Source organism: Gopherus evgoodei, chromosome 13 (genome assembly GCF_007399415.2).
Source record: "Gopherus evgoodei ecotype Sinaloan lineage chromosome 13, rGopEvg1_v1.p, whole genome shotgun sequence".
NCBI classification, from domain to species: Eukaryota; Metazoa; Chordata; order Testudines; family Testudinidae; genus Gopherus; species Gopherus evgoodei.
The window spans coordinates 27600032-27626398 of NC_044334.1; the positions used below are offsets into that span (position 1 = coordinate 27600032).

A 26367-nucleotide genomic window follows, 5' to 3' on the forward strand; every position below is an offset into this window, starting at 1 on the left:
TGCACTGTCTGTGCAATGACCTGGCTGTAGGCTCAGTGGAGAGGGGTGGAGGGATGCTGCATTCTCTTCCCCAGGGGAAATCTAAATGATGGGTGGGGGAGGCTGTAGGCTACCTGGGGCACAGTGGTGTTTTCTTTCCAGGAACTGTTCTGAGAACCTGGCTCAGGACAATGAATTTGTTGGTACTTTGTGGCACCGGGTTTATCATTTGATTTTGCAAGAAGTTTCAGTTGTTGTTTAACATTGATTCTGGTGTTTAGCCCTGAAACCTCAGGATTAGTGTTGAACGTTTTCTCATGGGCTCAGACAGCTCAGAGGGAACAGGCTCGGTGCAACTGTGCAGAACTGCCCACCTGGGATTTGTGTTATTACCAGAATAAAAGAGATCCACCCCCCCAAAAAAACGTCATATAACCCAGGGGAAGGTGGGAGCCAGGAATTCTTGTCTCACTTCTACTGGGTGTTTATATTTCTGTGCCTGGGTTGGGGCGTGAGGCCTTGGTTCATAAGGAGGGGTGTAACACACACAGAAATACAAACACCCAGTCTCTCCCCTTTCACGAAGTTACTTGAGGAAGTGCTGGGAGTGGAATCCAATATGACAGACCCAAGGTTCATCTTTACAGAATGACTGTGCCAAATGTATGTTCTCTTCTAACCACTCCACCACACTCTTCTCTCAGAGCAATGAGCAGAGCCCAGAATTCCTGATCTCCACTGTTCTTCTGGTGTCTAGCAAATAGTTGTGTGATGCACTGGCAAAGTGCATGTTGTGTCCCCCTCTAGTGGCTGGGGCAGAGAGGACACAGCAATCACCCTCGTAGCTCAGGCTTTTGCAGTCTGCGATGACACTCGGGGGCAGGGCCTGCTGCAGGCTGGGGGTTGGCTACAGTTATAAGATTTTATTTTTCAAGTTTTCTTTGAGAAAATCTGCTTTATTTAATTCACAGAGTGAGAAAATGTCCTTTAACCCAATGTTACTAGGTAACAACCAGTCTAATCTGTCATCTGAAATGCAGTGTGCATCAAACACACACAGATGTCCCATCCTTTGATGGCTAATCTCACACACTGGCGGGTGCGAAGGCAGAGAGTTAACCACAGGGTGAAGGGGAGCTGTATGTGAATCCAGCACATGGACTTGGAAGGCGTGTGTCTCCCCATGCCTTTGAGTCCCTGAGCCCCTCTTACTGCCCAGACCCTGTCACCCAATCACCCACACAAATGCCTCGAGCTGGGTCTTTGATCCTCTGTCACAAGCCTGGTGCCCCAGCTCTGCCCCTAACTGATTCAGGGTTGCTTTGGCTCAAAGGGCGGGTGAGGAAGGAGGCAGGGGATGGTTTTGTACAGCTCTTCCATGCTGGCTGCACCACTGCACCTAGACACCAGGTCCCATCAACAGTGGTGAGGCACACATAGCTCCCTCCTTCCCTGCCGTCTAGCTGAGCTCTCTATCTGCTCTGCAACCGGGTTCCTAGGGCTGGTCCATCACCTTTATGCCTATTTCCGAGGTGCTGCATCATAATGTTTATAGACTGAGTCTCTCTCACACTGACCTGTGCCCAGAATCTTGGCCATTGGGACAATGGAGATCTGGGAACTTTACATTGAGACACTCTAGGCCATTCTTCTACCACAGAGCTCCTTGCGTGAGGGCCAGCACAGCACCCAGGGTAAGGAGAGCAGGCCAGGAACAGTTAACTGGGTCTTTATTCTGTGCATATCTTTTCTGTAACAGACCCATTATTTCATAGCTACTTATTCCTTTCATTGAAACCTTCTCGTAATTCCCCCTATAATCAAACTTTTCATAGCCCTAAATCATTTTTATAACCACCTTGTTATACCTTGAAACTCAAAATGAAAAATTTCTCTTATAAATAATTGGGCTGTGTGGTGAATACTAACGGTGTCCATGTATTTCATAGCAAAGGGTAATGGGAAAGCTCTCGGCAGCTTGTCCTAGTAAAACACAGACAATCCTGACCCTCTTATATCAATCTGATTTCATGGCTCTCTCCTAGAGTCTGTCTCACAAGTGTAGCAGGGAAGCGGTGCTACAGAACACTTCCATTACTTGGGGTCCCTGAGATGCTGCAGATCTTCTGGCCTGTCTCTTGAAATGGCCCCCATTAGTGTGAAGATGCACAGAGCATTTGTGCGAGTTACCCTCCCTGGGAAGCACATGCAGATAGGCAGCCTTGTGCCAACGTGATCGGCCAAGGAGCACAGAAGGGAACGGTGGCACCAGTAATGCTGGTTGTAAATTCCTTCATGGGCCGTACTCACCCCACATCTCCTGGGATTCCTGACTTTGTACAGAACCAGCCCCTTGCCCCTTTCAGATACACAGATACATTGTGGTACTGTGATGAGGGGAGCCCAGGCAAGGCTCTTGAGGCTTGATCCATGGCAAGAAAAGGAATCGAAGGGGGCTGGCAGCGCCTAAAAGGTGTAATACCGGCAGTTCAACATCAAGCTATTCTATGCAGAGGAAAGGTTAAAAAGAGCCACAGGAGGCCAATGTGACTGCACAAGGAGCTTTGTAGGAATCTCAAAACCAAAAGCGTTCCATGCAGGAAATGGAAGGAGGGGCATGTCACCAAGGAAGTATACCTGGAAATAACGTGAGTGTGTAGGGTCAAAATCAGGAAAGCCAAGGCAAAGAATGAGTTACAGCTGGCAAGGAATGTTAGTGACAACAGATACAGGTTATTCAGGTAAGTCAGACAGAAAGGAAAGATCTGGGATGGTGCAGGTCTGCTGCTCAATGGAGAAGGTGAGCTGGTAACGGAAGATGGTAGGAAAGCAGAGCGGCTAGCGAAGTTACCAGGAACAATGAAGGGGGAAAGGTGACAAAAATGATCAAAGGGATGGAATGCAAGTCATGTGAGCAAAGGCTGAAAGACCTGGCTATGTTTAGTGTGGAAAAGAGGAGATTACTGCTGATATGATAGTGGTCTTCAAATGGTTGAAAGGCTGCCATAAAAATGATGGAGAAAAATTGTTCTCTCTTGCCACAGAGAACAGGACAAGAGGCAATGGGTTCAAACTACAGCACAGCAGATTTAGATTAAATCTCAGGAAAAACTTCTCAACTGTAAGAATAGTGGGACAGTGGAACAGATGCCTAGGGAGGTTGCAGAAGCTCCTTCACTGGAAGTTTTCAAGGGGAGGCTGAATAACCACCTGTCTTAGATGGTTTCAATACAACAAATCCTGCATCCTTCAGGGGGTTAGACTGGGTCAGTAGTTTTCAACCTTTCTGGGCTCAGGACCCATTTGTAAATGTTCATGGCCTGTAGCTACCTAGTAAAGATAAGTTAGCTGGATATAATTTGGCAGGGCCTCATGAAATTCATTCTAAGGAATTTAAGGAATGCGCTGAAGCAATCTGGAACTATTCATTCTTTAAGAGTTCCTGGAGGCCAGGTGTCCCAGATGACTGGAGAAAGGTAAACTCAAAATCTATCTTTAAACAGGGGAACGAAGAGGACCCAGGGAATTATAAACTAGTCAGCCTAACTTCAGTACCTGGAAAGGTCCCAGAACAAATGATTAAACAATGACGTTGAAAGCACCTAGAGGATAATAGGGTTATAAGGAGTAGCCAGCATGGATTTGTCAAAACAAATCATGCCAAACTAACCTAACTTCCTTCTTTGACAGGGTTACTGGCCTCATGGATAGGGGAGGATAGAGTGAACATGAAATACACCTCTACCCCGATATAATGCCGCCCAATATAACATAAATTCAGATATAACGTGGTACAGCAGTGCTCCTGGGGTGGGGGGAGGGAGAGGGGCTGCACACTTTGGCGGATCAAATCAAGTTCGATATAATGCGGTTTCACCTATAATGTGGTAAGATTTTTTTTACTCTCGTGGACAGCGTTATATCAAGGTAGAGGTGTACCTTGATTTTAGAAGGCTTTTGGCAGAGTTCCACATGATATTGTCATAAGCAAAATAGGGAAATGTGATCTAGATGAAATTACTATAAGGTGGGTGCACACTTGGTTGAAAGACCATACTCAAAGAGTAGATATCAATGGTTTGCTGACAAACTGGGGTGGTGTCTCTAGTGGGGTTCAGCAGGAGTCAGTCCTGGGTCCTGTACTATTCAATATTTTCATTAATGACTTTGATAATGGAGTGGAGAATATATTTATAAAAATTGCGGATGACACTATGCTGGGAGCACTGAGGAGGACAGGATTAGAATTCAAAATAAGCTTGACCAATTAAAGAATTGGCCTGAAATCAGCAAGATGAAATTCAATAAAACGAGTGCAAAGCTCTTCAGTGAGGAAGGAAAAATCAAATGCACAACTACAAAACGGGGAGTAGCAAATGAAAAGGATCTGGAGGTTATAATGGATCTCAAATTGAATAAACGCCAACAACATGCTGCAGTTGCAAAAAAAGGTCGTATCATTCTGGGATGTATTAACAGGAGTGTTGTGTGTAAGACATAGGAGTTAATTGTTCCATGCTACTCAGCACTGGTGAGGCTGCTACGGGAGTTCTTTGTCCAGTTCTGGGTGCCACACTTTGGGAAAGATGGGGTAAATTGGAGCAAGTCCAGAGGAGAGCAACACAAATGATAAAAAGTTTAGAAAACCTGATTTATGAGTAGGGCCCTACCAAATTCACGGCCATGAAAAACACATCACAGATCGTGACATCTGGTCTCCCCTTGTGCAATCTGGTCATTTGTGTGCTTTTACTCTATCCTATACTATACAGATTTCAGGGGGGAGACCAGTGTTTCTCATATTAGGGGTCCTGACCCAAAAGGAAGTTGCAGGGAGGTCAGGAGGTTATTTTAGGTGGGGTTGTGGCATTGCATAGTCTTCAGAGCTGGGTGGCTGGAGAGCACCCAACTCTGAAGGCAGCACCCCGCCATCAGCAATGCAGAAGTAAGAATGGCAATACCATACCATGCCACCCTTACTTCTGCTCTCCTACCTTCAGAGCTGGCGGTTGGAGAATGACAGTTGCTGACAAGGGCTCAGCTGTGCAGGCAGCAGGACAGAAGTAAGAGTGGCAATACCATACCCTGCCATCCTTCTGCACTGCTGCTGGCGGCAGCTCTGCCTTCAGAGCTGGACATCCGACCAGCAGCTACTGCTCTCCAGCTGCCCAGCTCTGAAGGCAGTGCCGCCATCAGCAGCAGCTCAGAAGTAAGGGTAGCAGTACCGCAACCTCCTTCCCCCCTAACTCCTTTATGGGTCAGGACCCCTACAAGTACAACACCATGAAATTTCAGAGTTAAATAGCTGAAAATATGAAATTTAAGACTTGGGGGATGAGATAGCTCAGTGGTTTGAGCACTGGCCTGCTAAACCCAGGGTTGTAAATTCAATCCTTGAGGGGGCCATTTAGGGATCTGAGGTGAAAATCTGTCTGGGGATTGGTCCTGCTCTGAGCAGGGGGTTGGACTAGATGACCTCCTGAGGTCCCTTCTAACCCTGAGATTCTATGATCCTGAAATGGACTGTGAATTTGGAAGGGCACTACTTATGAGGACAAGTTTAAATGTGTGAGCTCTCACAGACACCCCCACCCCACAGACAGAAAGCTCCTGGACATCTTGGGGCACGGGATGCTCTATTACCTGGACCCAGCCCCTTTCTCCCTGCAGTGAGTCGCGGGGAGGGGAGAAAGCCATGGGAAATTGTAGGCAAAGTGTGTGCCATTTCATAGCAGTGCCAAAGGCCTCACTCAGTGTCTCTGCTCATGAACTGGGCAGGGTGGTGGCTAGCAGGGACCTCGCTCATTGAGTCCTGCCGTTAAATGCAGAATTGTGGCTGACAAAGTCGTCTTCATCAGGGTTTCGTTAAAAGCATGGCTGGATTTTTGCAGTCCCTGGCCATTGACACTGCGGTTCCTCGGTGCTCATTCTGTAACAGATATCGATAGGTAATTGCTAGGTGAGGCACTGGTATAAGTTAAGGCAGTAACAGGGTCGCCCGGGGGGGGGCAAAAGGGGCAATTTGCCCTTTGCCCCAGGCCTTGCAGGGGCCCCCACGAGAGTTTTTCGGGGCCCCTGGAGCGGAATCCTTCACTTGCTCTGGGGGCCCCAGAAAACTCTTGTGGGTCCCGGAGCTTCTTCCGCTCCCGGTCTTCGCTGGCGGAGGGTCCTTCCACCCCGGGGTGGAAGGACCCGCCGCCGCCGAATTACCACCGAAGCGCAGCCAGGTCTTTGGTGGTAATTTAGCGGCAGGGGGCCCTTCCATTCCGGGACTCGCCACTGAAGTGCCCCAAAGACCCGCAGCGGGGGCCGCCCACCGCAGAATTACGACAGAAGACCCGGCTGCACTTCTGTGGCACGTCCTGCTTCGGCGGTAATTCAGCGGCGGGGGGGCCCCCCGCCGCGGGTCTTTGGGGCACTTTGGTGGCGGGTCCTGGAATGGAAGGGGTCCCCACCTCCGAAGACCCCAGGCCCCCGGAATCCTCTGGGTGGCCCTGAGCAGTAACGCAATGAGTCTGCAAGCCTCAAGGCCTGTAAGACAGTAGCTCAGCTAAACCAATCAAGGCCTAAAAAGCCTTAATAGGAGTAGCTAACCGGGAGTAACCCTAGATCATAAGACAGTACAAGGCAGCACAACTGCTGACAGGTAACCACAACATGCAACTTTGTACCAGCTTGTAGTATTTTAAGTCAGCAGCTGTCTGACCACAAGAAAGCCATGGTAACTTGGATGTATACGCTAATGAATGTGAGGTAAAAGGATTAATAAGTTATGGGAGAAGGGCACCCCAATGTTAGTAGGGGGAAGAACTACAAAGAAGGGAAAGGGGACGAAATTCCTCCAGAAATAGGCCTACTGGTGTTGGTGTAACACATTATACAGCTGTATCCCAGCCTGTGTGCCTGGGGAGATGCCAGGCTGATGACTACTGAGGCTAGTGAAGGGGAAGATGAACTAACGCTTCATGGTGTTCTGCAGGGGCTGTGTAGGTCTAGGGATGCTCAGCTCATTCTGTGCCATCTCAAGCTGCTTGGCTGGGCTGGAATGTTGGTGACTTTGCAAACTGGGTTATTAAAACCGTTACAATTACAAAAGGCTTTTTCTTCTGTGTGAGCTTTGTCGTTGCTGTGCCCGTCGAGGCTCCTCCCTGAACAGGAATTCTGATAATCCTGGGCTTAATCTCGGGACAAGAACTTATCACATTTCAGAGTGCTCACCGGAGAAACTAAATCAGTAACAGGTTTCAGAGTAGCATTTGTGTTAGTCTGTATCAGCAAAAAGAACGAGGAAGCCTTGTGGCACCTTAGAGACTAACAAATGTATTCTAGCATAAGCTTTCATGGGCTACAATCCACTTCCACTACATGCATTTGATGAAGTGGGCTGTAGCCCACAAAAGCTTGTACTCAAATTAATTTGTTAGTCTCTAAGGTGCCACAAGTACTCCTTTTAAAATCAGTAATATGATCAATATACAATCAGTAGATCAGGCAACAGTTCCTCATTCAGCCATTCATCCCCTGGCCCTTTATCCCCCCGTACCCCAGTGAATCCTCAGGCCTACACTGTGTGACTCTCCTCTCCCCTCGGAGCCCCCAGAGAGGTCAGGGAACAAGTGTCTGAGACGTTGTCCCCACCTCTGGGCTCAGAGAAGGGAGAGGAGCCAGTAAGCAAGGGGCAGGCAGCTGAGATGGAGCCGCCTGCTCTGCTACGGACACTGCCCAGAGCGGCACCTGCTCCTGGTGGGAGGGGAGTCTGTGGGGATGATGCGAGAGAGTGAGCCAGGGAGAGGGTGCCCCAGTGCCTCCCCACAGCAGTGGGCCTGGCTGTCTTCTCAGGCAGAGACCCTCTCTCAGTGATCCAAGCTACCCCCCGCCCCAGAGGGTGGTGCTGCCATGGGAGGAGATGGGGCAGCATCCATCCTGGCGGCTAGAGGGATTCTCCCGAAGGCTTGTTTCCTGCTAATGTCTTTCAGCCAGGCCGGATTATTGTTTGTGCCTATGACTTCTGTGACACCCCTGAGACTGCCATGAAAGGGGCAAATGAACATCTAGAACCAAACAATCAAGCCTACTGGGGAGGGCGATGCCAGGAGGCTCCCCAAGCCCCTTTCCCCACCCACTCTCAGGAGGATGGATCAAATCCAGCACTGTCTGTGTGTCATCAAACCCAAACCTGGCTGCTGTGTCAGTCCAAGTGCTGCAGGCTGGGTAGAACCAGACACCATTCCAAGAGGTCTCCCATACAGAAGATTTCGGGTTAGCGTTAGCACCTTCCGGGTACATTCTGCAGGCTGTAAGGTGGAATCTAGGAAGAGATTTAGGGTTACATGCAGCTACTCTGCTTATAATGGAAACAGTGCCCGACCTGGCTGCGTCCCGGAGGCACCACCAGTCATTTCGGCCTGGATGCTCAGTGTGGGGATGTGATCCCTTCCGGATTAGAATCTCCATGACACTGCTTTTCTAACATCGGCATTAATGAGATGAGAGCAGAGACAGGAATCCGTCCTACGTCTCTCCAGCTTTATCAGCCCATTATCAGTGATGTGCAGCTCCCGAGAGCCAGCGCTAATGACTCCTAATGGCACAAGGAAAAGCCCTGGTTGTAATGAACTCTGCAGCAACAAGGATGATTTCCAGCGACATTATCACTGTCTTCTCATTCAGCTGGCATTTCTCACTGCGATTTCTCCTCCCAGTTATTTGTTAGCAGGGTGCTGTGGGGGTATTTGTCAAAGCTTCACAGATCGTGGCAGGAGTTGCTCTTTTCCATAATTACTCCTTGAATGTGTGACCCTTAAATCTGTTTCCTTATGAAATGTTTGACTTCTCCATTAAGCATTATTTTAGGGAGGCTGGCTGCACGGCCAGTTTGTTATTGCAGGGTTGTTCAGAAGCGCTGTGTCAGGCAGCATTTATTCATTTACCTAGACAAATTAGAGGACTGGGCCAAAAGAAACCTGATGAGGTTCAACAAGGACAAGTGCAGAGTCTTGCTCTTAGGACGGAAGAATCCCATTCACTGTTACAGACTAGGGACCGAATGGCTAGGAAGCAGTTCTGCAGAAAAGACCTAGGGGTTACAGTGGACGAGAAGCTAGATATGAGTCAGCAGTGTGCCTTTGTTGCGAAGAAGGCTAACGACATTTTGGGCTGTATAAGTAGGGGTATTGCCAGCAGATCGAAGGATGTGATCATTCCCCTCTATTCAACATTGGTGAGGCCTCATCTGGAGTACTATGTCCAGTTTTGGGCCCCACACTACAAGAAGGATGTGGAAAACTTGGAAAGAATCCAGAAGAGGACAAAAATGATTAGGGGGCTGGAGCACATGACTTATGAGGAGAGGCTGAGGGAACTGGGATTGTTTAGTCTGCAGAAGAGAAGAATGAGAGGGGATTTGACAGCTGTTTTCCACTACCTGAAAGGGGGTTCCAAAGAGGATGGATCTAGACTGTTCTCAGTGGTAGCAGATGACAGAACAAGGAGCAATGGTCTCAAGTTGCAGTAGGGGAGGTTTAGGTTGGATATTAGGAAAAACTTTTTCACTCAGAGTGGTGAAGCACTGGAATGGGTTCCCTAGGGAGGTGCTGGAATCTCCTTCCTTAGAGGTTTTTAAGGTCAGGCTTGACAAAGCCCTGGCTGGGATGATTTAGTTGGGAATTGGTCCTGCTTTGAGCAAGGGGTTGGACTAGATGACATCCTGAGGTCCCTTCCAACCCTGATATGCTATGATTCTATGATTTGCCTTGCACTAAACTGAAACCCAGCTTTCATTGCAAGATTAGAGGCCATGACCCACACCCCAGGGCAGAAGAGTCTGTATAGGCTGGGAGGTGCCTGGTAGGACAGTCACGGCTAACATGAAAGGTTGGCCTTCTGCTCCTTTTCTCTTTTTTTAAAACCTTGTCATTAAGGTACAGTGACAAATCACACTTCACTCCTTATTCAGGATCGGGTTCATCTTCAAAGAACCTGTCTTGTTGGCTGGGGTGCCCACATTTCTAAATGCCTGTCCTCTTTTTGGCCCCTCTCCTGTGGACGCACTTGTGTGAAAGCTTTTCCAGTACAAGGCCAGTCCATACTTTACTATACCCACAATCGCATAGGAAGAGGGAGGTGGGAAGGTCACGTTTTTCTAATAAAGTGCAACACAGAGCCCAGCCACTAACAATAAAAAAAAAATAATTTGTAATTTGTTCTGTTTAAAATCAAGATCCTTTATTGGAACATTAAGTGGGTCTGGGAGTCTCCAAGCCCTCAGCATTTTGTCATAAGATAAATCTCTTCAATAATTTCCTCCCCAAACCGTGTAATTCCTGGACACAGCACATGTGCAAGTATTTTCCCCCCGTCCCTGAAACCCTTCCAACAGAGCACCTCCCTCGTAGCAAAAATATGGTACATCTTAACTGGACTCAAATCCCATCTACACTGTGATTTATGAAAATGTCTTTGAGCTATACAAATTGAAGCTGTATATCCCTTTTCCCATATTGAGATTCATTCATCCAGATCAATTTCTTTGTCCAAATCCCTCTGCCATCTTTTCATCTGAGTTATTTTCTTATCAATGGCTCTTTCAGGCAGAGTTATACAGATCTTAGAAAATAACCCTTGTTGTTCTGGCTCGCTCCTGGGTCAAATCCTCAAATGCAGTTGAAGCTGGGGTCATTTTGCCAGCAGAGATTCCAGAGTATAAATCAGAGTACTGATCCCCACACTGTGCTCTGTGGCGACCTGAATAGCACCTGCTGATGGTCTGCCAAGAGCAAGGGCATATGGGGATCAGTCCTGCCAGATGCTGAGCACCTCCTGGAAGATATCCAGCCCCATCAATGGCCAAGAACTTGAATGGGTGCTAAGAGGTCTAGGCACCTTGCAGGACCAGGACCATGGTGCTGGATCTCCCTCCATCCACCAGCATCCAGACGGCTTCCTGCCAGTAAAAGCAGCTGGAAAGAATGAAGAGGAGCCAGCCCAGCTGTCTCAACTGTGGATTGATGCTGCAAAGGGGAAAACAGGCACTCCTCTAGGGCCTTGTCCCACCAGTGAAACCAGAGTTGCCGGCCGTTAGTGGGAGAGAATGGTCCTAGGGAGTGAGGAGCCCTATGGCAAGGGGAGAGTAGGGGAGCATGAGCAGGAAGTGGAGCAGGAGACCAGGTGGCAGGGAGGCAGGAGCAAAGGGAAACAGAGACAGGAAGGGGAATGAAGTGGACAGCAAGGGGAGAGCCTGAGACTCATGGTTGTCCCACTCAATCGCATTTAGGAGAGTCACAGACACATCAGGACGTCTCCAGGGGCAGACTGTGAGGGCTGCCACAAACAGGGATGTTCTGCAACCCTGAATGAGTGAGGCCAGGAGGGGAGTGGAGGCTGGGAGAAAGGGAGAGCTGGGACTGGGTGATAGGGACAAAGGGAGAGGGAAGAGGAGACACAGTGGGTGCAGGTGATGGGAGCTGGGAGGGGAGATGTACATGAGACAAGCTCTATTAACCGTTGTCTCGTTAGCCCTTTGTAGCGCCTTTGCACCATAGCTGTGGCCTTCCACTAGACAATACCTGCCTGGCTGTAGCTCATCTGCACGGCTCCAGGCTGGGATCTGCATGTGCGCCCTGGCCCCTCTGGGTTGGGAGAGCCTTAGTGGTGATTTTATTTTCTTGCATTTTTCCTGCTCCGAGTTGCGAAGCAATCCTGGGAGTCGCAGGCACGCTTGCTGCATTGGGTGACCTCCCCTGCTCATCGATAGTGTCCCTAGGTAGGGTGAGCATTAAACTGTTGGAGGACGTGTTTTAACCCTTCTTGCCAGGTTTCCTCTCCCTTTGTGGGGTTTGAGTTGGTCAGGGTAGTGCTGTCCTTTGTGTTTCGCACATTAGGACCCACTGGCGTGTAGGGAATAAACGGGGCCATGGAGGGAGGCGATGGATGGCACATATTGGGGCATTGTAAAAGAGCTGGAATGAAGCAAATGCTGCAATTGATGTTGGGCAATCTACAGAATAAATAAAAGCCGATGACATATTCTAATTGGGATGTTGGGAACATCTCTGCAGTTTGGAGGCAGAGCCACCGTTTTCTGTAAATGCCTCATCAAGAAGGTAATGTATTCTAATTATTAATATCAGGGCTCCGGCTGCTGCTGTACGTGTTCTATTTTGTGGCTTGTGACATTATGATGGAAACGTCTGAATAACAATTTTTCATTTAAATTACAGAGCGTGTGATCAGTTTTGTAGTATTATGCTTTTTTATGTAAATAGTCTATAAATATGTAAATAACGGGTGACATTGTTGCAGTAGGTAATTGCAAAGGAACCAGGGCCGGTGCTTCGGCTCTGGATCAGCGGGCCGGTGCTTTGGCTCAGCTGGCTGTGTCAGGAATGCACAATGGCTCAGTTCTCCCACCCAGCTAACAAGCAGCTTGAACTTCCTCCTAGAGAGTCCCTGCTTCCCTCTGATATACCCAGATTCGTGTGCTTCTGGGCGCTTGTCCTCCCTACATCCTGCTCAGAGCCGTCTGCAATACACAGCACAACGCACTCACTAGAACCCAGAACCTCACTGCTTCAGGCGGGTGCACTGCTGTGGGCACTGGGAAATCCGCCGCCTGCTCTCACCTTCCTTCTGCTTACTGCTCACAGGACAGGAATCATCCTGGTGGTGTCTGTCCTCCAAGCCCCTTTTCACCCACACTGTCCTTTAGGTGTTGGGGGTTGACTTCTCTGTGCCATATGCCTCTCTCTTCTTCTAACCTGCCCCAAGCTCGGCTTCAGCCTCTGGTCTCCCATGATTTCCTCACAGGCTGGGGGGCTGTAGGGTGACCAGATAGCAGATCTGAAAAATCAGGACGGGGTGGGGGATAATAGGCAACTATATAAGACAAAGTCCTGAATATCAGGACTGTCCCTTTAAAATCGGGATATCTGGTCACCCTCGCTGCCAGCTACCAAACCCCACGGTCCTTACAAATGGCCTTTCAGATAGCAGCATGCTCTGTTTCCATGCCAGGGTCACCAGTCACCCTTCTGGCCTCTCCATCTTCCCTCCACAAGAAGACAAAGCCCAAGGCCGGATTAACCTTTTGTGGGCCCGGCACCAAACTTATTTGTGGGCCCTCATGGCAAGAATGGGCCATGGCACGGGGAGGTGAGAGTGAGGGGCCAGCCAGGGGCGATGGGCCATGGTACGGGGAGTTGAGAGCGAGGGGACAGCTAGTGGCAATGGGCCATGGCATGACAGGGGTGGCCCAGCTCCGCTCAGCCCAGTGCAGGGCACTATTTAGAAATTGGCAGTTGCCAGACACACAGTGGCCTGCCAGGCCTTGTGCTGCCAGCATATCCCTTCGCCTCAGGGGGGCGGGCCCATGCCGTGCCACACAGCGCCCCTGCCCAACATCCTCCTTATGGCCAAAGCCCCCTCAGACCCACTATGCCCAGCGCCCCCCCATTCCCCTCCACACAAATGCACAACACCCTGCACAACAACCTCCCTGCCCAGTGCCCCGCTGCCCACAGCCCCACCACAACTGCCCAGCACCACCCCCCAGAACCCCCATTCGCAAGTGCCCCAACACACAGATCTTCCCTGCCCCCTCACAGTCCAGACCCCCTCCCCACCCTGAGACCCACTCCCTTGTTCCCTGCCTCCCGGCCACACTCCCTGGCCCTGCTGGGAGGCGACTGTGTCTGCTGGGCTGAGCTGCCAGTGCAGCTAGAGCTGGTCTCGGGGTGAGGAATCGGTCCGGCCCGTCGGGAGTGGTGTGATCAGCCAGGCCATGGCCTTCTGGGCATGGGCCCGGCTCCATGGCGCCACTGAAGCCATTGTGAACCCGAGACGGATTCAAAGCCCGACATTTTTCATTAGTGCAAATCAGCAGGACAATGGCTTGCTGTGCACTAGTGATTGTCCAGATCACCTCATTGGTGCAGGTGAATACTTCGTCATTGTTTATTATCTACCCCCAGCAAAATAATTCCTCGGTCTTTGCTTCTGATCCCTGGATCAGTAACTCAGAATTCATGCACCACTCTAGTTATACAGCTCTGTGCTCAGGCTGTGAGCAGTAGTGACCCATGGGAGGTGGAGTGTCCCCTAGGGGCACAAAGGGAAAGTTCTGCCCCCTCTGAAACCCTCCTTCTCATGGGGATACCACACAGCTCCCCATAGGGTGAACTGTGTGAACCAGGCTCCGAGGACCTTCGGGCAGAAGGAGTGGAGCTGCAGTTGTCTTCATGCACTGGGTGCTGATGCAGCATTCCCCTGGGGGCTGCTCAAAGCACTGGCCTAATGGCAGTGTGGCCCATGGGTGGAGAGGGGTCGCTGGGGCAGTGCTTGGAGAGCAGCCCTCTTGCCTTCACCCATCTGGGGATTGCAGTCCTTGCAAATCCCAGAACCCCACTTTTCTCCCCATCCCCTGAGCCCCACTGGCTGAGAGGAGAATTACCTGGACACTCCTGCATGATTCACCGGGGGGCGGGGGGCACGGATGCTTCAGCCCGGAACAGCTTCCACTGGGGTTTTTACTCCCAGTTCCTTTCAGTGGCAACTCAGCCCTGGGCGGCGTCCTGCTGCCATCCAGGACTATAGGGGAGCACAGGCTGGAGGCCTCCCCCACAACTCCTGTGCAGCCCTCTCCATGGGTCCTGGAGCAGGAGGTGGCTAGCATCCTGCTCTGGAGTCAGGGTGCGGGGGGACATTTCAGTGCCTCCTCCGTGTGCCTGCACACACTGCTCTGGTCACCGCAGGCCCATCTGGGGCTCACGGCACAAGGCCACATGATCAAATCCCAGTCCCAGTGTCTCTCTGCTGCCCAGCATGATCAACCTCTCTGCTACCCTCATCAGGAAAATCCGGGGAAAGCAACTGGGCTAGAAGGCCAAAACTTCAGGTCCTTGTAAATGTTTCAGGAGCAAATCAAAGCATCATAAATCGCTGCCTGGGAACTTGCTGCCGCCAGTGCCTTGTGGCTAAGGCAGGCTCCACTCTTCCCACCAAATAGCATTGTTATAAACAGAGTTACTATCCCCACCGTTATTCTGGGGGAACCCCACATATACCCCCTTTTGCTTTGGCTTACGAAACTGTACCCTGATATCAGAGGCCTTGGCAAAAGAAGGTGTAATTACACTCTCAGCAGACATAGAACGGTTGTTGAATGTGCTTTTGGGAGACTCAAATCCCGCTGAAGATGTCTACAGACCTGTTTGGGTGCCAGTGTCATCAATGCTGTCTGCATCACTGTGGCTTGCTGTGCTCTTCACGCAGTGAGTGAAGCCAGAGGTCTGGTTCTATTCAATATCTTCAGTAATGATTTGGAAAATGGTGTACAGAGTGCACTTGTTAAGTTTGCAGACAACACCAGCCTGAGAGGAGTTACAAGTGCTTTGGAGGACAAGATTAGAATTCAAAATGATCTGGACAAACTGGAGAAATGGTCTGAAATAAATAGGATGAAATTCAATAAGGACAAATGCAAAGTACTGTGTTTAGGAAGGCATAATCAGTTGCACAAATACAAAATGGGAAATGACTGTCTAGGAAGGAAAAGAATCTGAGGGTTATAGGGGATCACAAACTAAATATGAGTCAATAATGTAATACTGTTGCAAAACAAGGGGTGGAGTAGTGTGTTCAGTTCTGGGCACCACACTTCGGGAAGAATGCAGACAAATTAGAGAAAGTCCATAGAAGAGCAACAAAAATGATTAAAGGTCTAGAAAACACGACCTATCAGATAAAATTAAAAACGTTGTATTTGTTTAGTCTGGAGAAGAGAAAACTGAGGGGAGACATGATAATAGTCTTCAAGTACGTAAAGGGTTGTTATAAAGAGGCAGATGATAAATTGTTCTTCTTAACCAATGGGTACAGGAAAAGAAGTAATGTATTTAAATTGCAGCACGGGAAATTCAGGTTAGATATTAAGAAAAACTTCCTAACTGTCAGGGTAGTTAAGCACCAGAACAAATTACCTGAAGAGGTTGTGGAAACTCCATCACTGGAGCTTTTTAAGAGCAGGTCAGACAAACACCTGGCAGGGAAGGTCTAGATAATACTTAGTCCTTCCCCAGTGCAGGGGACTGGACTAGATGGCCTCCTGAGATCCCTTTGGCCCTACATTTCTATGATTCAGTGTTGGGGAAGGCGGGTAGGGAACACCAGGACGTGCAATCTGCCATCAGTGGATACATGCTGCTATCCGGGGCTTGTCATAACTTTTGCATTGGTTCACAGAATGGAAATTCCTCCCATTCCAGAAACTGACCAGGCTCTGGGGCAGCTTCTTCCTCATCCAATTCTGCTCCAGTTCCGCAGCAGGCTGTCCCTTGGAGGGCATCAAAAAACTCCTCTGTGTATGGCCCCAGGATGTGCTGCAGCTGCTTCTGTTGCAAAGCCTCCTCTGGGACCAGTGTCAGCAGCAGCGCCACTTCACTGGACTCATTTGGTACCTGCTGCTGGCTCCTATTATTTCCCATGCTGGATTCTGGGATCAGCAAGTCGCTAGGTCATTGCACACCCCCGTGGACTCCATGCTCAGTGCAGAGTCCAGCATCCAGTCAAATTCACCATAAAATGGGCACGTTGTCAACGAATTGCTCAGGGTGCAGTTCTGGTCCCTGGTTTTCCAGTACTCAGTCTTGAGCCACTTAAACCGCTCCTTGCATGGGTCCAGTACATTTTTCCTACGCTGCCTGTTTCTTTGCTCTTTGATGGTGTGTGGTCATTCCTGGAACTCTACTAAAATCCATTGCTTTGCTGGCCTTGCACCAGAGATTCACCAAAATCAGGGACTATAGCGGCAGAGCTGTGGCACGGTCACTATGCTGGCATAACGCTGTCTTGTAGATGCAGCCTAAACTGACAGAAGAATTTGTCCCTGATTGTAGGAATGCCGCCTTCCCAAATGATGGTATGTCATAACTATAAAGGGAAGGGTAACAACCCTCCTGTATACAATACTATAAAATCCCTCCTGGCCAAAGACACCAAAATCCTTTTACTTGTAAAGAGTTAAGAAGCTCAGGTAACCTGGCTGACACCTGACCCAAAGGACCAATAAGGGGACAAGATACTTTCAGATATTGGGGCTGGGGAGGCTTTTGTTTGTGTCCTCTTTGTTTTGGGGGTTGTTCGCTCTTGGGATTAAAAGGAACCGGACATCAATCCATGTGCTCCAAATGTTTCTGAACCAGTCTCTCATATTTCAGAATTGTAAGTAACAGCCAGGCAAGGCGTGTTAGTTTTATCTTTGTTTTCTCAACTTGTAAATGTTCCTTTTGCTAGAGGGTTTACCTCTGTTTGCTGTAACTTTGAATCTAGGGCTAGAGGGGGTTTCTCTGGGCTCATTGAATCTAATTACCCTGTAAAGTTATTTTCCATCCTAAGTTTACAGAGAGAATTTTTACCACCTTCTTTAATTAAAATTCTTCTTTTAAAAAGCTGATTGATTTTTCATTGTTTTAAAATCCAAGGGTTTTGGATCTGTGTTCACCAGGACTAATCGGGGAGGGTATACTCTTAAGCCTACCCAGGAAAAGGTGTGTAAGGACTTGGGGCAGGGGAGAAGGAATTAGTCTCAAATCTGCCCAGGGAAGGTGGGGTTGGAGACTTGAGAAATCTTTGAGAAAAGGCAGAGTTCCAAGAGGCTCTCCCCTAAGATTTGAAACACGCTTGGTGGTGGCTGCTTACTATTAACCTAAGGTGGTAAATAAACTTAGGGGGCTTTCATGCGGCTCCCCACATCTGTACCCTAGAGTTCAGAGTGGGGAAGGAACCGTGACATGGTAGATAGGTTGAGGGAGGCATTCTTCCATCGACCTAGCTGTGGCTACAGTGTGGGATAGGTCAGCACAGGAGAGGGATAGCTCAGTGGCTTGATCATTAGCTTACTAAACCCAGGGTTGTGAGTTCAATCCTTGAGGGGGCCATTTAGGGACATGGGGCAAAAATCTGTCTGGGGATTGGTCCTGCTTTGAGCAGCGGGTTGGAGTAAATGACCTCCTAAGATCCCTTCTAACCCTAGTATTCTATGTCAGCTTGAGAGGTGAATTTTTCACACCCTTGACCAACATAGTTATGGCAATCTAAATTTTAAGTCTATACCAGGCCTAAGACAATACACCAGGCAACTGACCCGGCAGAGCAATGCCTCACACAAGCAGTGAGGCCACGACAATGGTAGGCAGATTATTATACCCTATTTGTCAGACTAGAGGATCACAATGGTCACCTCGGGCCTTGGAATCTATGAATCACTTCTAGTTTCTGCTTTTTTTAAAATCCCATACAGTAGACATGTGAAAAATGGGCTGGGAGATACCACCCAGATCATACCCTATCAATACACATTATAGACTAGTTTCTATAGACTTTTTCTATACAGCCCCACCAGCCTGTCCATTGTCCATGGTCCCAGTCCTGGAAGGTGCCATGGAAGAAGGCGGGGTGTGGGGCGGAATGGGACTTCACAGACTAGTGCAGGAAATGCTCCATGTGCAAGGGCAGCAGTGGGGAGGGTTGTGGCTTGAGGTTATTCCTTTGGCTCATTCTTGGCCATTTGTCACAGCCGATGCGGAAGCACCTGGCCCTGAAGACACTTTCTCATGGGAGTAAATGCACTTGTGTGAGCAGTTCCATTAGGCACAATGCAGTTACTCATGTGAGTAAAGTTCTTTGTGTGCACAAGGGTCTTCAAGGTCAGGCCTGAAATGGCAGCAAGGTGGTAAATGATTGCGTTCAGGGTCAGGGCTAGATTGGGCAGAGGGGCACAGGCCTGCATTGGGCATGCTGTGAAGCTGCCCTGCCGCAGCTCTGGCTGGTTCTATGCAGCTTACACAACGCTGAAGGACGTTTCTTATTCCCTCATGCCACATTGGGCAACCGCGCAGTGAGGGAGGAGGCCCAGTCCTGCGTAAGCCCAAAATAATGTCAAACAATTCCCTCCCTGAGTGCGGAGTGTATTGCTAGAGAGCACTAGCAGTCACTGCCTGATGCTGCTGATTGCTCCTAAAAAATGAAATCCCTAATCAGAAGTAGCTGTAAGTTGTCTGTGGGCACTGATTATCTCTGTGCATGGGCTTGCCTAACAGCTGCAAAAACGCATACAATTGGAGCAACCCCCACTGCGTGCATTGTCACCTCTTACTCACTGAGTGCTGGGCTGTGCCTCATGCCACCGTGCGGAGAGTTGGTTTGTAGTGGCTGGTGTTAGATGCTGATTGGTGATTTGCACACACCATGATCTAGTAGATTCAGAGATTCCAAGGCCAGAAGGGACCATTGTGATCATCTAGGCTGACCTGCGTAACACAGCCCAGAGAACTGCCCCCAAAATCGTTCCAAGAGCAGAACCTTTTAGAAAAACATCCAGTCTTGATTTAAAAGTTGTCAGGGATGGAGAATCTGCCACAGCCCATAGCAAACTGTTCCAATGGCTAATTACTCTCCCTGATAGAAATGTATGCCTCATTTCCGCTCTGAATTTGTCCAACTTCAGTTCTGGCTGGCGGGAGGACATGCAGAGGAGATCTGAATGCACACATTGCTGGTGTAAAACCTCACCTGAATAACCAAAGAAGGGGCCACATAAAAAGTTAGTGGCTGGAAAAGCCAGAGAACACTTGGAAAATGGACCCTAAGAGGAACAGGAGTGAGGCAGGACCATAGGCCATGCTTAAAGCTCTAGGATGGCTCAGGTAAAAAGTGATTCCTTTGAGTGGGGAATATCAGTAGGATGAGAGCTGGACAGAGAGCTCCAAGCCAGCAGGAGCATTTCAGAGCCCTTAGGACTGATGGGGACTCAAGTCAAGCTGTGGCCATATACCCGCTGCCCATCACAAGAGATAGCAGGAACAAGGGGCACGATGTCTTTGCTTTTGCAGACTCACGTCCAGCCCATGTCCTGAGGCCTAGGGCAGGATTGTTCTTTTGGGGCATTTTCTAGAGTATGATCCAACCTGGTTTTAACAGTCGCCAACAATGCGGCTGTCACCCCACTCCCTACTCCAGAGAGACTGCCACTGGCTTCACACTCTCACTGATGGAAAACTTTATTGATATTTTCATGAATTCTCTTTTTCTTAATTTCATCCTTGTGACAGGGTCTACTAGGCCCTTTGAGGGATCCTGCTGGAGGCCTTAGGGTCCTACCACACCCTGTCTCAGAAAGGCACAGTAGAGAAGTTCTCCAGGCTGCCTAGAGTGGCGGCAGGGGAAGCAGCCAATCAGAGAGGCTGCAAAGAACAGCCAGTCAGGACCCAGCAGGGCTATATAAAAGAAGGTACAGTACTAAAGACAGTCAGTTGCTGCCTGGAGTCAGAGGAATGAGGATGGTATTCCTGGCTGGCTGACTGAAGGAACTGCAGTATCTCAGACAGAGCAGTTGTTGGCAGGGACTGGGGGAGCAGAGAAGAAGCTCTTGTCTGGCTGCTGGGATTGAGCCCAAGACTTCAGCCCTACAGTAAGGATGAAGCATCCTTGGGGTTGTGCAGAAGTGGCCCAGGGAACAGTAGCATCAATGTAGTGAGCAGTAACGGGATGCAGCAGGTGGCTGCTATTGGTAGGGTCCCTGGGCTGGGACCCTGAGGTGTGGGCAGGCCTAGTTTCCTCCTCCCTATTAGCCATTGGGGAAGTGATCTGAATACTGAACTGGGATATACCCCTGGAAGGGGAACTGAACAGTTCAGTGGCCCAGAAAGGCAAAGAGTCTCCAGGGATGAAGCTCTGGGGGCATGGTCTCATATCAGGGCCAAGGCTATCCCAGGAGGGGCTGAGAGACTAACTAAGAACCTGAACCCAGGGAGGGCTGCAGGCTGACAGGCCCCTGTTGGACTTGTTTCCCCAAAGTGGTCTGTTTGCGTTGTTTTACATACAGACTGTGAGAGACGTGGCCAGAGGGCTGAGTCACTGAAGACCTACTACAAGCAGAGAGGGCAGGCACATGCACTCAGCCAGGAGGCGCTCATGAGAGGAGGGTGCCAACCCATTATAATCCCATTGTTCCCTGAGTATCCCACTCACTAAATATCCCTTCTCTCTCCGTGGTGTAAATGCCCCACAGGCATTGTTAGCATGCCCCTGCTAGAGCCATTACTAAGCCAGACAGATTTAGCTTGAGAGGATGGACAAGAAAACCAACCATCAAACAAACCACAGCGCTTGGAGCTCCCTGTGCAGCATTGCGCCAGTAGGAGAGGGGGGCTGAGCGAGGGTTTCGTCCTGACACCTACTGTGATCAATGTCTGAGCTGAAACATGAGGTTTGATTAGCGTGGTCACCCCACACCTGCCTTTAACAGCTGAGGTGCTCTCCCCTGTGGTAGGTTGGAAACATGATGGTCTGCGAATGCAGGTGTCCTCTGCCTTTCTGCTGCTGAACTGTTGCCTGAGTTGTTTCTCACCTGGTGAGCAGCTGTGATCATGTGCAGCGGGGCACATTCAAGGAGGCGGGAAACTGTTGGAAGCTCCTAGAGGTGGGGGAATTCCACTGGGGGGCTTCCTTCCTCCTCCCTGCTCAGAGGGGGACACCACCCCTGTGTGGCTTTGGAATGTGGTTGTGGGGGCGACATGTTTCGGAAACAGGATTTTCTTTCTCCAAAGTCCTTCAGGCGGTTGAGACAATTAAAACATGAGCGATGAACGGCGCATGTTTGCACCAGGGAGAGCTGAGCATGGCACTGCTTTCTTGTGAAAATAATTGTGACAGGAAATCACTAAACTAAATTGTGACAGGAATTCCCTAAACTAATCTCCCTGGCAGAGCTGGGGGTCAGTGCCTGGATGGGTAGAGAAGCATTCTGAGAGCAGTTGTAGCCAGAGCATTAACAGCAGTCCGTCACAAGGGCACGCTGAACAGCCCCTGGGCTCAGCTTGGCTCCAGGCTGTGCCTACAGCTTTCTCTGTGACGAGTGGGAGAGAGCGCCCCAGAGGCTGTGTTCATTCCAAAATGGATTCATATAGAACCGTCACTGAGAAGTGGGGCAGAACCATGCCTCCTGCAGGACCCTCGATAAAGGAGCAAGCTTGTATTGTCCGTGTGGTGCTAGTTAGAACTTCTAGTTGAGGTAGCCTCTAGCAGGCATGGAGCAAACGAAGATAATTTTGCGTTCACTCCCTTCCACAGTGTCCTGGGTCTTTGCAGTCTCTCCATGGGTTCAATGAAGACCCAACATCCCACAGAACTCCCATGGGGAAAGGGAAAGGTGAAACAGACAGACAAGCCCTCCAGTCTAGTCAGAATGGCCAAAAAGCTGCACAGAGCCAGCAGCAAAACGGGCAGACAAGAGCTTAAAAACAGAGGCCCCAGAAAGGATTGCTAAGGGGAGTCCAGGCTGCAACATGGCGTGAGGAAGGGACTTTGAAGCTAAGCCTAAATGCACAGCAACACCAGTTTGCTTCCTTAAGGGGCCACACCACCTTACTCCACAAAGAGAGAACAAAAGGGAAAAATGTGTGTGTTTTGGGGAATCTATCATCTGCTGGCTGATAAGGATCTGGAAGTCATGGTGGATCAAGACCTCAACATGAGTCAACAATGCGCTACTGTTGCACCTAAAAGCAAATACAATTTTGGGTTACATTAACAGAGGTATAGCATGCAAGTCATGGAGGTGATAGTACCACTATACTCGGTGCTTGCTAAGCCTCAGCTGGATTACTGTGTCTGACTTTGGTCACCAATGTCTAGAATGGATGTAGCTAGAAAGGATCCAGAGTGACACAGATGATCAAAGGGATGGAATGCAAGCCATACGAGCAAAGGTTGAAGGAACTGGGTCTGTTAAGTTTGGAAAAGAGGAGATTAAGGGGGGACATTGTAGTGAGTTACAAATACTTGAAGGGCTGCCATAATAAAAAATGGAGAAAAGTTGTTTTCTCTTGCCACAGAGGGCAGAACAAGAGGCCCTGGGTTCAAATGACAGCACAGCAGATTTAGATTGACCCTCAGGGAAAAAATTCCCAACTGTAAGAGCAGTGGGACAATGGAACAGATGCCTCAGGCGGTTGAGGATGCTCCTTCACTGGAGGTTTTCAAAAGGAGGCTGGAGCCATCTGTCTGGGATGGCTTAGACACGACAAATCCTGCATCTCGGCAGGGAGTTAGACTAGATGACCCTTGTGGTTCCATCTAACGCTAAGGTTCTATGATTCATGCTCTAGTGAGGGCTGCAGCATGTTGCCAGTGCCTTCTGCTCATCTAGTGTTGGAACCTCATTGGCCTGGTGCTTGTAGCAAAGATCAAGAGCCGCACAAAGGTGTCAGCGTCCATTCAAACCAAGAATGTCCCTGCGGGGCTAAACTGTTTTTCTATTGTGTCTCTGTGGGCTGGTCTACACTATGGGGGAAAATCGATCTCATATACGCAACTTCAGCTACGTGAATAATGTAGCTGAAGTCGAAGTATCTAAAATCAAATTACTCACCATCCTCACGGTGGGGGATCGATGTCTGCGGCTCCCCATGTCGACTCTGCAACTCTTTTGGGGTTGGTGGAGTTCCGGAATCGATATAAGTGCGTTTGAGGATCGATATATCGCATCTAGATGAGACGCGATATATCGATCCCCGAGCAATCGATTGCTACCCGCCGATATGGCGGGTAGTGAAGACGTAGCCTGTATGTAAATCCCTTTGTTAACAAGAACAAGTGTCGGTCTCCAGTTTGTCAAGGAAATGCAGAGCAATGCCCTTGGCTTTGGGGGTGACTGTAGAGGTACGCTGCTGTGAACAAGAGCCTTTCTCTAATTTTTACTAGCCACATTATATGACCAGATTATGCTGATGGAGAAAGGATGCCCCAGTGGAAATCGTAATAGAGTCATTTAACTGTATGATGTCCACAGTTCAGTGCAGGAGGAGGAGTTGATGGGGCAATGGGCCCTTCACCTCTACAGCCCTGTGTTCAACCTGATCTTGGTCACAAAAGAAGGTGAACTAACTAGTCTCATCCCATTAGAGTCCTTGGTAAGTGCAGTGTATTTATAGGAGACACATGCAGGTCAGGACAGAGTTCATGGGGCAGGTGTTTAAGACTGGCCAGCAGAGGGTGCTCCAGGGCACGGCTGAGGTGCACTGGCAGAGCTGTGCAGTGTGGTACATCACCTGCTGGTCATGGCCACTATTTTCAGTCCATCACTCAGGAGAGCACAAGGTTCATTGGCAACATTCTATTAAAAAAAAGAAACAAAACAGATTATTTAGCTTTGCATGAACCTCTTTGGAGGAATTAAAATATGCCCGTCAGCCAGGGATGTCCAGAATGGATCTGTCAGCCAGCAGGTAGCGTCACCATGGCCCCCTCTGGCTTCAGAGGTGCCATAAACCCAGCCCCTGGCCAGCCTTGAGACCCAGGATTCCAGCCGAGTTCACATTCGGCACAAGTTCAGACCTTCCCAGACATCGACACAGGCTCAGGATGGAGCTATGCCGCCACCAAAAGGCTTCTTTCAAATGGAGAGCGTAAGAATAGAGCAGCATAGCATAGTTCTTCTTTGCCCAAGTTTTCTAATTACACTCACAGCCATTTAGAGATGTAATGGAGCCAAGGCAGGGAATTCCACAGCCTAACAGCACAACTTAAAAGAGAGAATATTTGATGAGGCTGAATTCTGTGAAGAGAGAACAAGGGCTGTTACCATAGCAGATATTTCAGCACAGATGCTGCAGAAGAAAGACGTCAAGCTTTGTAAAGAGCCTTTGTATTATTTCCAGCCTCTCCAGTTTCATTGAACTGAAAATGAAGCTTAAAAAAAAAAAAGATGAGGAGGAAGAAGAGAGAGCAACTTTTTTTTCCTTCTTGCTGAAAGCGGGTTGCTAGGCTTTTAGCTTTGTTTGGTGCTCAGATGCCAACTCAAGGCTTTGTGGGCTCTCCAGATTTCAGTACCGAATGTTTTCTATATCAGAGCCCAGTAAGTTATTTTCTTTCCCCAGATGTATCCTCCATACAAGCAGGAAGGGAAGGTTCTGTTCTCAGCCCTTATGGAAACAGCGGGAAGTGAGTCCGGACAAACAATATGTTGAGTCATTGAGCTCTCACTCTGGGTGAGGGCCCCAGAGCCAGGTGGGCCTCCTTCCAGCTGACCACTGCATTTTACGGGCTAGCTCCCTCCAACTGTTAATTATTGTTACTGATTCCTGACTCTGGAATCTCTGCTGCGGTAGAGGCTCTCTTAGGAGCTCAGGAATCTCCTGCATTGAGAATTTTTCCTAATTTGCCCCAGATGTTTCATTTCCCAACTTCCAGATCTTCCTCTCTGTTTTAGTAGCACATGAGAAGGAGGCATTCCCATCCCTCATTTATGTTGCTATCTTTACATCGACATCAGACGCCTGTGGCGGAAAAGCAAGGCAACGCCATCCAGGTGTTGAAATCAGCACTGTTTTCTGCCCCTACCCTCGAGCCCTCCAAATGAGCTGCTGACTAATCTTATTGAGAACCTGGATCTTCTGACTCATCCTGGTGGGTTTCTGCATGTGCTCCTTGGAGTCCCCCATCTTCCTATTCATCACCCAGACTCCTCTACTGTCTCTAGGGAGCGACAGAGCTTTCCTCTGACAGCAGGACTAGCTTTTTCCATTTTTGGTGCTGCAGAAAGAAACACTCCAGATTGTGACACGTACCTTTGAACCATCCTGCTCAGATAGGACTGCACAGTGACTCTCTGCTTAGCCGATATTTCTCTGCACCCCACCCTCACGGTCATCAAACCTGCCCCACAAAAGTAGGCCCAGAATGTGACCCGAGTTTGGCCTGGCAAGTGGTCAAATGCTTGCTGCACCTGAAAGTCTCCGTATGCTCACCCGTGGTGGTGAGCATGTCCAAGGAAGGCGTTGGAAAGGGGGCACTACCTACTGCTGCTTGAATAGTCAATTGATTTGCAAATAATTTGGGGAATCAAAGCACTAAGCTGGGCTCACTACAATTTGTGGAGCTCGCCTATCGATGGATATTCAGGCAGCTGGAGATGGTTTGTGGAAATGCTAGTGCGTCCTGCAGGTTCCATGCATTTATCTTTTCACCCCAAATGTTGCACTGGAGATTCATTGGCCACTGTTTTCTACTCATTAGGCTCCTTTTGAGATGTTTCAGTCAGGCATGCAGGAAGCAGTAACAATGACTTGGGGATCCAGTCATGGCACACCAATAGTGCTCAACAGAGAGCCAATATGACTAGCATGCTGTAACATATGGGCTGACAATGACTTGGACCCAAGCTGTGTAAAATCTTTATAGATAATGGTTCTGTTGTCTGGAACCAGGATGATGCGCGAATGACTCAAACTCTCACCTATATGTCCCTACTGAGAATATCCTGCTGCTCCAGATGCAGCTGGGCAAGCCCATTCTCTGCATTGCTTGTGTCTTGCCTTGTTCTCAGTCTACATGGGT

At 49.2% G+C, this 26367-nt stretch overlaps 1 long non-coding RNA gene across 1 annotated transcript; it reads left to right on the top strand.

The window, feature by feature from the left end:
- Positions 1-3968: 3968 nt before the first annotated feature.
- Positions 3969-26367, top strand: LOC115661111. The gene is made up of 4 exons (XR_004003015.1): positions 3969-4074; positions 15350-15353; positions 24458-24461; positions 26357-26367. It is a non-coding gene; the product is annotated as an uncharacterized LOC115661111 (long non-coding RNA).